Below are 12,925 nucleotides of genomic sequence, written 5' to 3'. Positions count from 1 at the left end.
GCAGTCAGTTTTTTATCATTGACCTCTTGTATAGAGTGTTTTTCACAGGTTATATATCTGCTCCTGGCCATGCAACTAAACAGAGGTCACTCAGTTGTGGTTTTAAGGCTGCTTGCTTATTTCGATTTGTTTTGTAGAAAAATAAATTATTTACTCTGTTCCAAGCATGGCAATTTTTTGGGGGATTTTTTTTACCATTGTCCCTAGGTCAACCACAGGCCCGACAAGCTTCCCCGCCCGCCTGATCCTACCAGTACTAAACTCTTGATGTATGTAGCATTTATTGCCCTACACATCCCCCTGCTGGCGTCTTCTCCACTGGCTATTTTAGTCATGGTCTTAAAATGACTCAGCCGGGGCAGAATTTAAGAGATGTAGGTTAACCCAAAAAAAAAAACATAAAAATTACCATCATATACTAAAACGAATGGTACATCCTACACCTTAGTTATGCAAGAGTCTGATACTCTATACAGTCTGATACTGGGTCCTAATATTGCACTAGGTATAACTAATGAAGTTCTCCTATAGATAGCAGGGACATCATCTGCATGGAGTAAACACTGAGAAATTGATAGACACACACAGTACATTTAAATACAAAGAAAGCAGGAGTTGTCCTGTCACCTTTATGTGCTGAGAGTAAATCTACTAATCTCAGCACATTGTATGTAAACAAAACTGAAGGAAAGTAGTCAATGGACAGTAAGCATTTGAATGTGGTCAGTAAAATAAACTAATTAGAAGTCTGTGAATGTCCAATATACAGGCTCTGGCGGTTTTTTGGCCACTACTCGAATATCTTTACTGCGTCTTAAGCTGTAAAAATACCTTAAATGATACTTTAAGAAAAATGTCAGCAATTGCCTTGAGTTAACTGGACACATTGCCAGATTGCGTAGAGGATTACATTTTTTGGAGTTTATTGATACAGGAGGCTTTATGAGTTGTTTTCTGGAGTACTGCGTCTGGTTAACCCTATCCACACTTATGCAAATGTTTTGGTATCTTAACTAAAAATTGTGATAACGTCATAAAATTGTCATATATAGTCATATAATATTAGGGCACATTTACTTACCTGTCCCGTTGATGCCCCCGAACCAGAATGTCCGACAAGGTCCGCCGGAGCTCACCTTCTTCTTCCCAGTATATGTGAGTGCTGATCTTGCGACACAATTTGGTTTTTAAATTCCGAGGTTTGTCCGAATCAGTCGGGTTGTCTAACGGCCACGCCCCCCGATTTGTGTCGCAATCGAGCCGGCGCCGATGCACCACAATCCGATCGCATGCGCCAAAAACCTGGGGCAATTCAGGGCAAATCTGAAAATAATTGCAAAAACCGTTGAAAATGCAGCGTTCGGACCCTTATTAAATGTGCCCCATTGTGTCACAGACACAATTGATATTGTTGGGTCATTAATGTGAATGTATATGCTTTGCAGGTTTACATATTGCTTAAAGGGGTTTTCCAAATTTTTGGTATTCAATTGGCCCTAAATACTTACTAAGATTAGTAGCACTCACTGGGCATAAAGGGCATGCTGATGCTGTTGGTAGATGTAGGCTCAGGAGACTTACATTACAACGTCTCTAAGTCCTATCTCACCTAACCTAAAATACTTTCTAAACTAAGATAGTTTAAGAAAGTATTTTAGATTTAGGTAGATACAGATTAGGTATAAAAATACAGTCACGCCTGCGCTGGCTAAGTATATGAAGATGCCAGGGAAGGAGTGGCAATATTTTTATATATTTTTGTGGTCTAGATTATCTAGCCCATGGGTGTCAAACACAAGGCCCGCGTGTCCGTGGCCTTGTGTTATCCGGCCCTCCCTGCCCCTAGGCTGCGCTTGTCAGGAGCGCAGCATACAGGTAAGGTTACTACTGTACTCACCTCTCTCATCACGTCTGCCGGTATCTAGAGGGACATTCATCGTGTGACAGGCGCACTAGTGGGGCACTGTGACAGATGTGCTGGGTGGCACTGTGATAGGTGTGTGGTGGGCACAATGACAGGTGCGATGTGAGGGGCACTATGACAGTTGTGCTGCGGGGGAGGGGTATTGTGCCAGGCGTGCTGCGGTGGGGTGGGGGAGGGCATTGTGCCAGGCTCGCTGCTGGGGACATTGCGCCAGGCGCGCTGTGGGGGCATTGTGCCAGTCGCGCTGCGGGGGATGGCTCTCTGGCAGCTGTTTGGGAACGGTGACTACTGTGGGGTCATGGTGGCAGCTCTGGAGGCACTGTGACTACTATGCAGTGCACTGTGGCAGCACTGTGAATACTGTGGCGGCACGGTGGCAGCTCTGTGGGCACTGAGACTACTATGGGGTGCACTGTGGCATCTATGGGGTGCACTGTGATATCTGTGTGGGGCACTGTGGAAGCTGTGGAGGGCACTGTGGCAACTAAGCGGCCACTGTGGTTGGCACTGGCAGCTGTCGCGGGAACTGTGGCTACTGTGGTTGAACTCACAGTAGCTATGCAGCTGACTTTGGCATCTGTGGGGGAACGCTCTGGTGACTGTGGGAGACACTTTAGCATGTGGCAACTGTGGGGGCACTCTAGCATCTGTAGGGGTACTCTGGGCGCTGTGGGGTCACACAGTATTGGCTGTTTTTGGGGGGCACACTTACGCGGTGTCTCAGGTCATTTAACAATATAGCTTTGTGGTTGCGCTGAATTGGCTAATGCTGTATGAATGTAACTACTGAATACACACACACAACTCTTTCCACTCACAGTGCTACCCCAGTGAGCACCTTGTGCATTGCTTCACAGATACAGGTCTTACCACATTTGTAGCAATCTACCATCATATTTACCTTAATAGGTATATAACTGATGGTAGGTTTCCTTTAAGGCCCCCATACACATAAGAGCAAACTTTTCAGAGCCCTCTGATTTTTATGCGGCTACCTCTGCCTTGGCCTCCTGACTCTTCTGTGGGGGACAAAAGGATTAAGCCAACACCATAGGTGTCTGACTGTGGCCTACTTCACTCTCAGAACTGATGAAGAAGGGGTTATGAGGACTATCTTTAATTGCTAATAGCTGCTAAAAAGTATTTGGTCACCTAAAGACCATATACAGGCGGTCCCCTACTTAAAAACACCCGACTTAAATACGACCCATAGTTACAAACGGACCTCTGGATGTTGGTAATTTACTGTACTTTAGCCCTAGGCTACAATGATCAGCTGAAACAGTTATCAAAGGTGTCTGTAATGAAGCTTTAGTGTTGATATTGATTCTTATGACAACCCAACATTTTTAAAATCCAATTGTCACACAGACCAAAAAATTTTGGCTGGGGTTACAATGATAAAATATACAGTTTCGACTTACATACAAACTTAACTTAAGAACAAACCTACAGACCCTATCTTGTATGTAACCCGGGGACTGCCTGTAGCTCCGACTGAATTACTTACATCCATTTTTGACCTAATATTGACCTTGGACCTTAAACTTGCCCTTTGTAAAAGCAGGGAGCAGGTTAAAAGCTCCTGACATCAAACAGCAACTAGACTCTCAGCTGGAGACCTATGGAAAAATAAAACCACTTTACAACCACTTTTAGATGCCCAAGGTATAGTGGAAAAGTGCATAACGAAAAGTATAAGCATCGTCAATGGGTCTTTTATGTCCTCTTGGGGGGATAGGGACATGATGTAAAAAAAAGTCATATACACAGTGTGAAAAAAATACAATAAAATGCAAATAAAGTAAAATAATAATAATTTATTTTACAATTACATTTGAAATTTCGAAACACAGAAAAACATTTTTTTTGGCACACAAACAAAACTTTAGGGCTGTTAAACAAACGTGATTAAAAATTGTCTGGTCATTGAGACCTATTCAATCGTGGTCATTAACGGCTTAAAGAAAATTATAGATTTTTCAGGAAGACATAACATAATACACATTACAGAGCCTAATGTTAGGATCTGTCAAATTTACTCACCTTAGGTATATGATCAAATTGAAAACAGATTTAGACTTGGCACAGATGCCTCCTACGTTTTGTTGAGGAGCCAAGTCTAAACAGTTGACCACTGAAAGCAGATTCTGCTCCCTCTTGTTACACGGGATAATTGTTCAATTTGGGTGGAAGAGTTGGACCAGACCCAGTTATTTGACCATTGACTGCACACTGCTTACATTTTCCGAAATGTCCAACAATGATGGCGAGTGGGTCAGATTACGGTACGAAGGTCATTTTGGGGCTAGATGCACACTGTTCGATAGCAATGTAATTATCTCAGTACGGGTGCCCAAGCTTGCATAGGCATCAGAGTTTTCATCCGAAAAATGAGAGCATTAAATCTATTCGGCGAGGGGGTGAGCGGTTATTAAATTCAAACCTGCCTGCATTGAATGGGTTATTACTTAAATACACAACAGTAGAAAACCTCATTAAACCAGCGATTTGGCAACGCTTCTCAAAATCTCACATTAATGTCTAAGATTTGCCAAAGGATTTCAGGTCTCTGTGCCAATGAAGCTTGCAATTTGGCAGTGATGTGCATAAACCCCTTTTCATCCTCCAGTTTAAACCAATTAGTTGATGAAACAGTTCTGTAGATTTCTCCCTACATGTTGATTAGAATCTTCTACAAGAAATGATTTGATTAGGACCCCGGGCACCAACTTCAGTGTAGGTGAGGAGGCTGTACACAAAGGGAATCAACCTGCACCCAATATCGGAGCTTTCTGCCATAAGGTCACACCACTATGCCCTCCACTACATTTGCTGTTATAAATATTAGCAATTGCAACAAAAAGTAAACTTCCACATATGTAATTAAATAGAAGGGCTGCAAACTTTCACCACAAGATACAACAAATATTTTGGATCTTGCGTTATGATTTAATTTTCCTATGATAGCTTACTTAATTTTTTTACAGGAAGACTCGCAGGGCCCGGAGCAGGTGTTCTGATGGCCCAGCCCTGTCTCGCACCTCCCTGCTCCTTCTGTAGTCCCAGGCAGCCAAGGATATGTAGCTTTAAAATAGGGCTAAGCCCAGCATGTACGGGGCTGCCTCGGACTACGGGAGTATTCTTAGTGCCACCTCTGGCACCTGTGCCATAGTATCCCCACCACTGTCCTATATAGTTGTATTATTATGCAAAGGTCTTTAAATGTATTTGTACGAGGAATTTCTTGAAGTACTTAATACTACCAGGTGGTCAAGGCCAAAATTGGGTTAGCATTGTATAAAACTATGGGGCACATTTACTTACCCGGTCCAGTCCCGATCCTGCGGTGCGTTGTCCGACAAGGATTCGGGTCTGCCGGGATTCACTAAGATTGTGTGCCCGATATCCAGCAGGTGTTGCTACTGTGCTGAGATCCGCTGGAGTTCACCTTCTTCTTCCTGGTGCATGTAAGTGCTGATCTTGCGACACAATTTCATTTTTTAAATTCCGCGTTTTTTCCGAATCCGTCGGGTTGTCCGACGACCACATCCCCCGATTTCTGTCGCGTGAAAGCCGGCGCCAATGCGCCACAATCTGATCGCGTGCTCCAAAATCGGCGCAAAATGGAAATATTCGGGAAACCCGCCGAAAGTGCGGCGTTCGGACCCTTAGTAAGTGAGCCCCTATATATCCATAATTAGTACTTTTTTGTTGCTTTGTACACATTTGTAAGTTCCACCTTAGTAGATTTGAAATAGTAAAGGCCCAGAATTGATTTTTCTTTATTTCATAATAATGGCCTGAAATAATGTCAACATTTAAAAATTAGTATTTTTAAAAAACTTTTTTTTGGTTATTTAAATAAGTCTGTTTCTTCTCATCCTCCTGATTCTGAAATTTATCTAATCATTTTTTTCTCCACTTACCTACTTGTCGCAAAAATATAAAACAGCATTTTTCCTGGTTTATTTGTGGTCCGGAATTAATTAAAAAAAACGATTTGATCACAAAAAGATAACTGAAGATCAAGGATGGTAATTCTTTTGTTATTTTTTTTGTTTTATTTTTTTTAAGTACTTTAAACCAGACACTGATTAATATATAATTTTACATTTTTAATTTCTGATTATTATTGTTTTAATTCTATTTCTTTACAAGACGACGGCGGCAGGCTGCAGCCATCTTGTTACCGTAAACAGAATTAAAGTTGTTCCAAGTTATCCCAATAATTAGGATAAATAGGATTGGAGAGAACTAGCTGATTGATGAGTGTCTGCTTCCTGGGACCCACACCAATCACTAGAGCAGGACTCCCAGGACTCTTTCTCTTGCTGATGGGTGGAAAATCGGTATTGCCGCTTCATTCAATGTATATAGGAGTGGTCAGGAATAGCCAATCACTGTGCTCAGATATTTTCATCGTTCCCATTGAAATAAATGGAGCATCAAGACACAAACTAGTTCGACCCATCAGTGAGAACAGGATCCCTGATATCCGATTGAAAGGTGGCAATCATATACTTATTGTTAACAAGAGGGGCTTAAAGAGGTAACAGTTGCACCTGGGTCTTCATGCTTAAAGGAACCCAAAGGTCATGACATAATTTAAGGGGATATTCTATTATATTATAAATGAAGATATAAGGTAGAGGCTTCCAGGACAAATGTTATGTATGAGCACAGAACCTTTAGGATATAACATGGTGGTCAGTTTTGCCTATTAAATCAATGACTTTGTTGACAATAACATTTATATAAGGTTTATAAATTTACAATATTTATGGCCAATCTCACTCTTGTCCGCATAATGTCAAGAGTTTATTGAGTTATAAAGTGACGACATAGGTTGATTGGGGGGGGTTAAGTGTTCAGTTTAGAACAATTTCCATCAATTGGCAGCTAGGATGATCTGGTGCCAACTTTAGGCTCCTTGGAAAACAGATAATTTTACAGCATATAAGATAATGTCACATTTAGAAGGCTGATTTTGGCATCATATTTAGATTTTACCTTGATTCGGTGATTAACATCTCAAAACGAATAAGTCAGGAACAGACTCCTAGCAGCACTTGAGGAACCAAGCCAAGGATTATACTGTTCTGATGATGTCAGCCCTTCCATTAATTGAACCAAACACAAGAGACCCATGAAGATAGGATCAAAAAGGCACCAATCAAACAGACAGAGGGAAAAAAGGGCCATCAGGGGAGGATAGAATTAAAACAAGCCTTCAAATTGTAGACAGTATGCAGAACCAGCTCTCGTGTTGATCAGCATGAAGATAAACAGAAAAGTACAGGAATATGTAGCTGCTGAATCATCTCTTAAAAGGTTGAATCCATGGTTTTTTGAGCTACGGATGTTATTGATGTCATGTCCCCAGGAAGCAGGGATTCTTCATGCTTTCTACTTGGTCTGTTACTCTATGCTTTAAATAATATTTTTCAAACTTAATCTTCCGGCTACTTTAGCCACAAACTTCGTATTTTCTTGCCACTTCAAATAAATTTTCCCACACATCCTCTTGTACGGAGATGCCAAGTTTTTATTGTGCGGACATATGACTCGTCTTTTATACCTTGATGTGGAAATAACAGGGTATAAATTAAATACACTGTATTACTTTTAGGTATTTTAGTTACTTTTGTTGCTGTCGACAGTTCAGGGACTTGGAGCGGTTTATGTTTGCAGTGTAAGGTAAGCGGCATTTCTTATAGAAAATTGACACCATGGTTGTGGTGTAATGTCCATGTATAAAAAAAACCTGGAAAAATCACCGGTATAACCACTTATAGACTTTAGTGAGTTTATGCAAAAAGACATGGCTGAAGGATGTTCTACTACTACCAAGAACACTACACAGAGGATGTTCTACTACTACCAAGAACACTACACAGAGGATGTTCTATTACTACCGAGAACACTACACAGAGGATGTTCTACTACTACCAAGAACACTACACAGAGGATGTTCTACTACTACCAAGAACACTACACAGAGGATGTTCTACTGCTACCAAGAACACTACACAGAGGATGTTCTACTACTACCAAGAACACTACACAGAGGATGTTCTACTACTACCAAGAACACTACACAGAGGATGTTTTACTACTACCAAGAACACTACACATAGGATGTTCTACTACTACCAAGAACACTACACGTAGGATGTTCTACTACTACCAAGAACACTACACGTAGGATGTTCTACTACTACCAAGAACACTACAAAGTGGATGTTCTACTACTACCAAGAACACTACACGTAGGATGTTCTAGTACTACCAAGAACACTACAAAGTGGATGTTCTACTACTACCAAGAACACTACACGTAGGATGTTCTACTACTACCAAGAACACTACAAAGTGGATGTTCTACTACTACCAAGAACACTACACGTAGGATGTTCTAGTACTACCAAGAACACTACAAAGTGGATGTTCTACTACTACCAAGAACACTACACGTAGGATGTTCTACTACTACCAAGAACACTACAAAGTGGATGTTCTACTACTACCAAGAACACTACACATAGGATGTTCTAATACTACCAAGAACACTACACATAGGATGTTCTACTACTACCAAGAACACTACACAGAAGATGTTCTACTACTACCAAGAACACTACACATAGGATGTTCTACTACTACCAAGAACACTACACAGAAGATGTTCTACTACTACCAAGGACACTACACAGAGGATGTTCTAATACTACCAAGGACACTTCACAGAGGATGTTCTACTACTACCAAGAACACTACAAAGTGGATGTTCTACTACTACCAAGGACACTACACATAGGATGTTCTACTACTACCAAGAACACTACACAGAAGATGTTCTACTACTACCAAGAACACTACACAGAGGATGTTCTAATACTACCAAGAACACTGCACAGAGGATGTTCTACTACTACCAAGAACACTACACAGAAGATGTTCTACTACTACCAAGAACACTACACAGAGGATGTTCTACTACTACCAAGAACACTACACAGAGGATGTTTTACTACTACCAAGAACACTACACATAGGATGTTCTAGTACTACCAAGAACACTACACGTAGGATGTTCTACTACTACCAAGAACACTACAAAGTGGATGTTCTACTACTACCAAGAACACTACACGTAGGATGTTCTACTACTACCAAGAACACTGCACAGAGGATGTTCTACTACTACCAAGAACACTGCACATAGGATGTTCTAATACTACCAAGAACACTACACAGAGGATGTTCTACTACTACCAAGAACACTACACAGAGGATGTTTTACTACTACCAAGAACACTACACGTAGGATGTTCTACTACTACCAAGAACACTACACAGAGGATGTTCTACTACTACCATGAACACTACACAGAGGATGTTCTAGTACTACCAAGAACACTACACAGAGGATGTTCTACTACTACCAAGAACACTACAAAGTGGATGTTCTACTACTACCAAGAACACTACACGTAGGATGTTCTACTACTACCAAGAACACTACACAGTGGATGTTCTACTACTACCAAGAACACTACACGTAGGATGTTCTACTACTACCAAGAACACTACACAGAAGATGTTCTACTACTACCAAGAACACTACACAGAGGATGTTCTACTACTACCAAGGACACTACACAGAGGATGTTCTACTACTACCAAGAACACTACACAGAGGATGTTCTACTACTACCAAGAACACTACACATAGGATGTTCTACTACTACCAAGAACACTGCACAGAGGTTACATTTCTACGGTGATGTAACCACAATGGTCTTAAATCCTACTTTTGCACAATTAATGATCCTTTGCCCACTTTCACAACTTTTCTAAAAAGTCCAGTCTTAGGACAGATATACCCGACACTGACCGTAAAAATCAGCCATGTGCCATCCATTTTTATAAACAGCCTCTAACTAATCTTAACGTTATCAGAGTCTTAAATAGATTCTTCGTGGAGATTGAGGAAAATATGTTAAATACACATAACTATTAGAGACAATAAGAAAAACATCTTTAATCTTACTCCAATTAAATCTCAGGAGATAACTAGGAAACTTGGCAACCTCCTATATTCTTAATTATTACCAAAGCAGGACCACACAGGATTTCTGAAGATAATTTGGACATGTCAGGTCACCTTTAAAGGGAACCGGTCACACAGAACTAAAAGCCTTAGTTGCAAAAAGCTGCAGCAGAATTTTTAACAATCTTTTCCTTAAAACTGTATATGAAACTAATCTTTTTTTTTTATTTTAAACACATTGGAAGCTCTGTATAGTCTGCTCAGGTCCTCCTACTCTATAACATGCTGCCTGTAGATAGGAGCATGTACATGTGCTCTGCTTCTCTTGCTGTATAAAATGCTGCCTGCAGATAGGACACTATGTACAATCTGCTCAGCTCCTTATGCTCTATAACATGTTGCCTGCAGATAGGACACTATGGACAATCTGCTCAGCTCCTTCTGCTCTATAACATGCTGTCTGTGGATAGGACACTATGTACAATCTGCTCAGCTCCCCCTGCTCCATAACATGCTGCCTGCAAATAGGAAACTGTGTACTATCTGCTCAGCTCTTCCTGCCCAATAACATGCTGCCTGCAGATAGGAAACTGTGTACAATCTGCTCAGCTCCTCCTGCTCTATAACATGCTGTCTGCGGATAGGAAACTATGTACAATCTGCTCAGCTCCTCCTTCTCTATAACATGCAGCCTGTGGATAGGACACTATGTACAATCTGCTCAGCTCCTCCTGGCCAATAACATGCTGCCTGCAGATAGGACACTATATAAAATCTGCTCAGCTCCTCCTGCTCTATGATATGCAGCCTGCAGATAGGACACTATGTACAATCTGCTCAGCTCCTCCTGCCGTATAACATGCTGCCTGCAGATAGGACACTATGTACAATCTGCTCAGCTCCTCCTGCTCTATAACATGCTGCCTGCAGATAGGACACAATGTACAATCTGCTCAGCTCCTCCTTCTCTATAACATGCAGCCTGTGGATAGGACACTATGTACAATCTGCTCAGCTCCTCCTGGCCAATAACATGCTGCCTGCAGATAGGACACTATATAAAATCTGCTCAGCTCCTCCTGCTGTATGATATGCAGCCTGCAGATAGGACACTATGTACAATCTGCTCAGCTCTATAACATGCTGCATGCAGATACTATGGGGCACATTTACTAAGAAAGTTGGAAACAGCACTAAAAGTATAATGCTGGGTGCCACAGATTCATTAAGATCGTGTGCCAGAAATCATGAATCTGACGCTTCCCTGTACTGGCCTGACAGAGTTCGCCAACTTAGTTTTGGTGCACCTTTAACATAGGGCGTGTGAAAACCCCCTAATTTGGCGGCTAGTGCAGCTATGCCAGAAAAGAGTCATGTGCGAGACAATAGTGGCATGGACACTTCTTAAATACCTGTGCAAGCCGTTATCACCTAAATGCTCCTTATTATAAATATATAATAGGGAGCCTCAGGACACAGTCACACCACTCCACTTTTAACCCAATTTAAGCTGCAGATAGGAGATTCTCTAGAATTTGCTCAGTTCTTCTTGTTGTATAACATGCTGCCTGCAGATGGGACACTATGTACAATGTGCTCCGCTTCACCTGCTGTATAAAATGTTGCCTGCAGATTGGACTTTATGTACAATGTCTTCAGCATCTCCTGCTCTATAACATGCTGCCTCCAGATACTTTTGGTTGATTTTAATTGGGATTTGGTAGCATAGAGTTTATCATGTATCAAATATCTAAAGTATATGGATGAATTACTCCAAAGAAATACTATTTCTTACAGCAGAATTAAAATGCACGTATATTTTCTGCGGTGTGATATTCCCTGTATGTATTAAGGGGGGACATGAATGTCTTTTAAGAATTGATCATTTGACATTAATAGCAGAAGAATTCTGGAGATGGAAAGTTTAGCCAGAGAGTTATTACGATTTGACCTTTGGCGTTAATAGGTTAGAAATTGGTTCCTCTTCCTATTACTTAGCTAATGAAGACTTGAGGCAGGTTGTGGGTAGGTAACCAATCTCTAGATAGATTTTAGGTGAGCCCTGATGGAATGGTGCATCTTTAGAAAATTTGCAATTTGTGCAGTTTGTCTCAGGGTGCAGCAGGTGATTGAATACTGGCACACGGTCTTCATTCATCGGACACCCCCTGCACTGCTCACGAAGTGGGTACCATTTCTTTTTGGTGAAACTTTAAAGGGGTTATCCGGTTACAAAAAAAAAAAATACTTATGGCTTGGCTGGGTCGGGCTATTTAAAAATAGTAAATGTGTACTTACCTCCTCCCACGCTGCCGATGTCCTTTGGATGTGGTAATTTACTGTACTTTAGCCTAAGGCTACAATGATCAGCTGTAATAGTTTTCAAAGGCGTCTGTAATGAAGCTTCATTGCTAATCCTGGTTCTTCTGACAATCCAACATTTTTAAAATCCAATTGTCACAGAGAACAAAAGAAATTAGTCTGGGGTTACAATTATAAAACATACAGTTCCTACTTACATACAAATTCAACTTAAGAACAAACCTACAGAAGCCATCTTGTACGTAACCCCCGGGACTCCCTGTATATGAATACATTTCTTTGAATATTCATGCTACTTCACATACACCACCTATAGAAATCACCATCGCTGAGTAAGGCACGCACCACTCATTTCCTGGCATTTTAAAAGCAAAAACTACAAAGATCATATTGTTATCTGTAAGCTGAACGCTAATCCTACAAGTGGCTGTAAATGTAGCCAGGCTTATGTGTGTTATTTATGAGGAAGAACAGCTTTTACACATACTCACGTAATCTATTTAGTGTTTTTGGATCAAGACACTTCCGAACATTAAGGCAGGATTTGTAGGGGTATATAGATGGCTTGTGTCTGTATAGCTGTGTGATACAGAACACATATTATACAAGCATGGATACATCAA

At 41.0% G+C, this 12,925-nt stretch overlaps 1 protein-coding gene and 1 long non-coding RNA gene across 5 annotated transcripts in view; one reads left to right on the top strand and one right to left on the bottom strand.

Annotated features, from left to right (window-relative positions):
- SMOC1 (SPARC related modular calcium binding 1) overlaps positions 1-12,925 on the top strand; it is a 123,203-nt gene that overhangs the window by 34,474 nt on the left and 75,804 nt on the right. The window lies entirely within an intron of this gene.
- LOC140069651 (uncharacterized) overlaps positions 1-12,925 on the bottom strand; it is a 99,065-nt gene that overhangs the window by 36,080 nt on the left and 50,060 nt on the right. The window contains exon 3 of one of the 2 annotated variants that reach the window (XR_011848826.1): positions 6,583-7,505. The exons of the other annotated variant lie outside the window; for it this stretch is intronic. This is a non-coding gene — a long non-coding RNA (uncharacterized lncRNA). Of the gene's footprint in view, positions 1-6,582; positions 7,506-12,925 lie in introns of those variants that run through there. 2 annotated transcript variants of the gene reach the window in all.

Source organism: Engystomops pustulosus, chromosome 7, assembly GCF_040894005.1.
Source record: "Engystomops pustulosus chromosome 7, aEngPut4.maternal, whole genome shotgun sequence".
Classification (NCBI taxonomy): Eukaryota; Metazoa; Chordata; class Amphibia; order Anura; family Leptodactylidae; genus Engystomops; species Engystomops pustulosus.
Note: the sequence above shows the minus strand (reverse complement) of the source record. Positions and strands in the feature narration are given on the sequence as shown.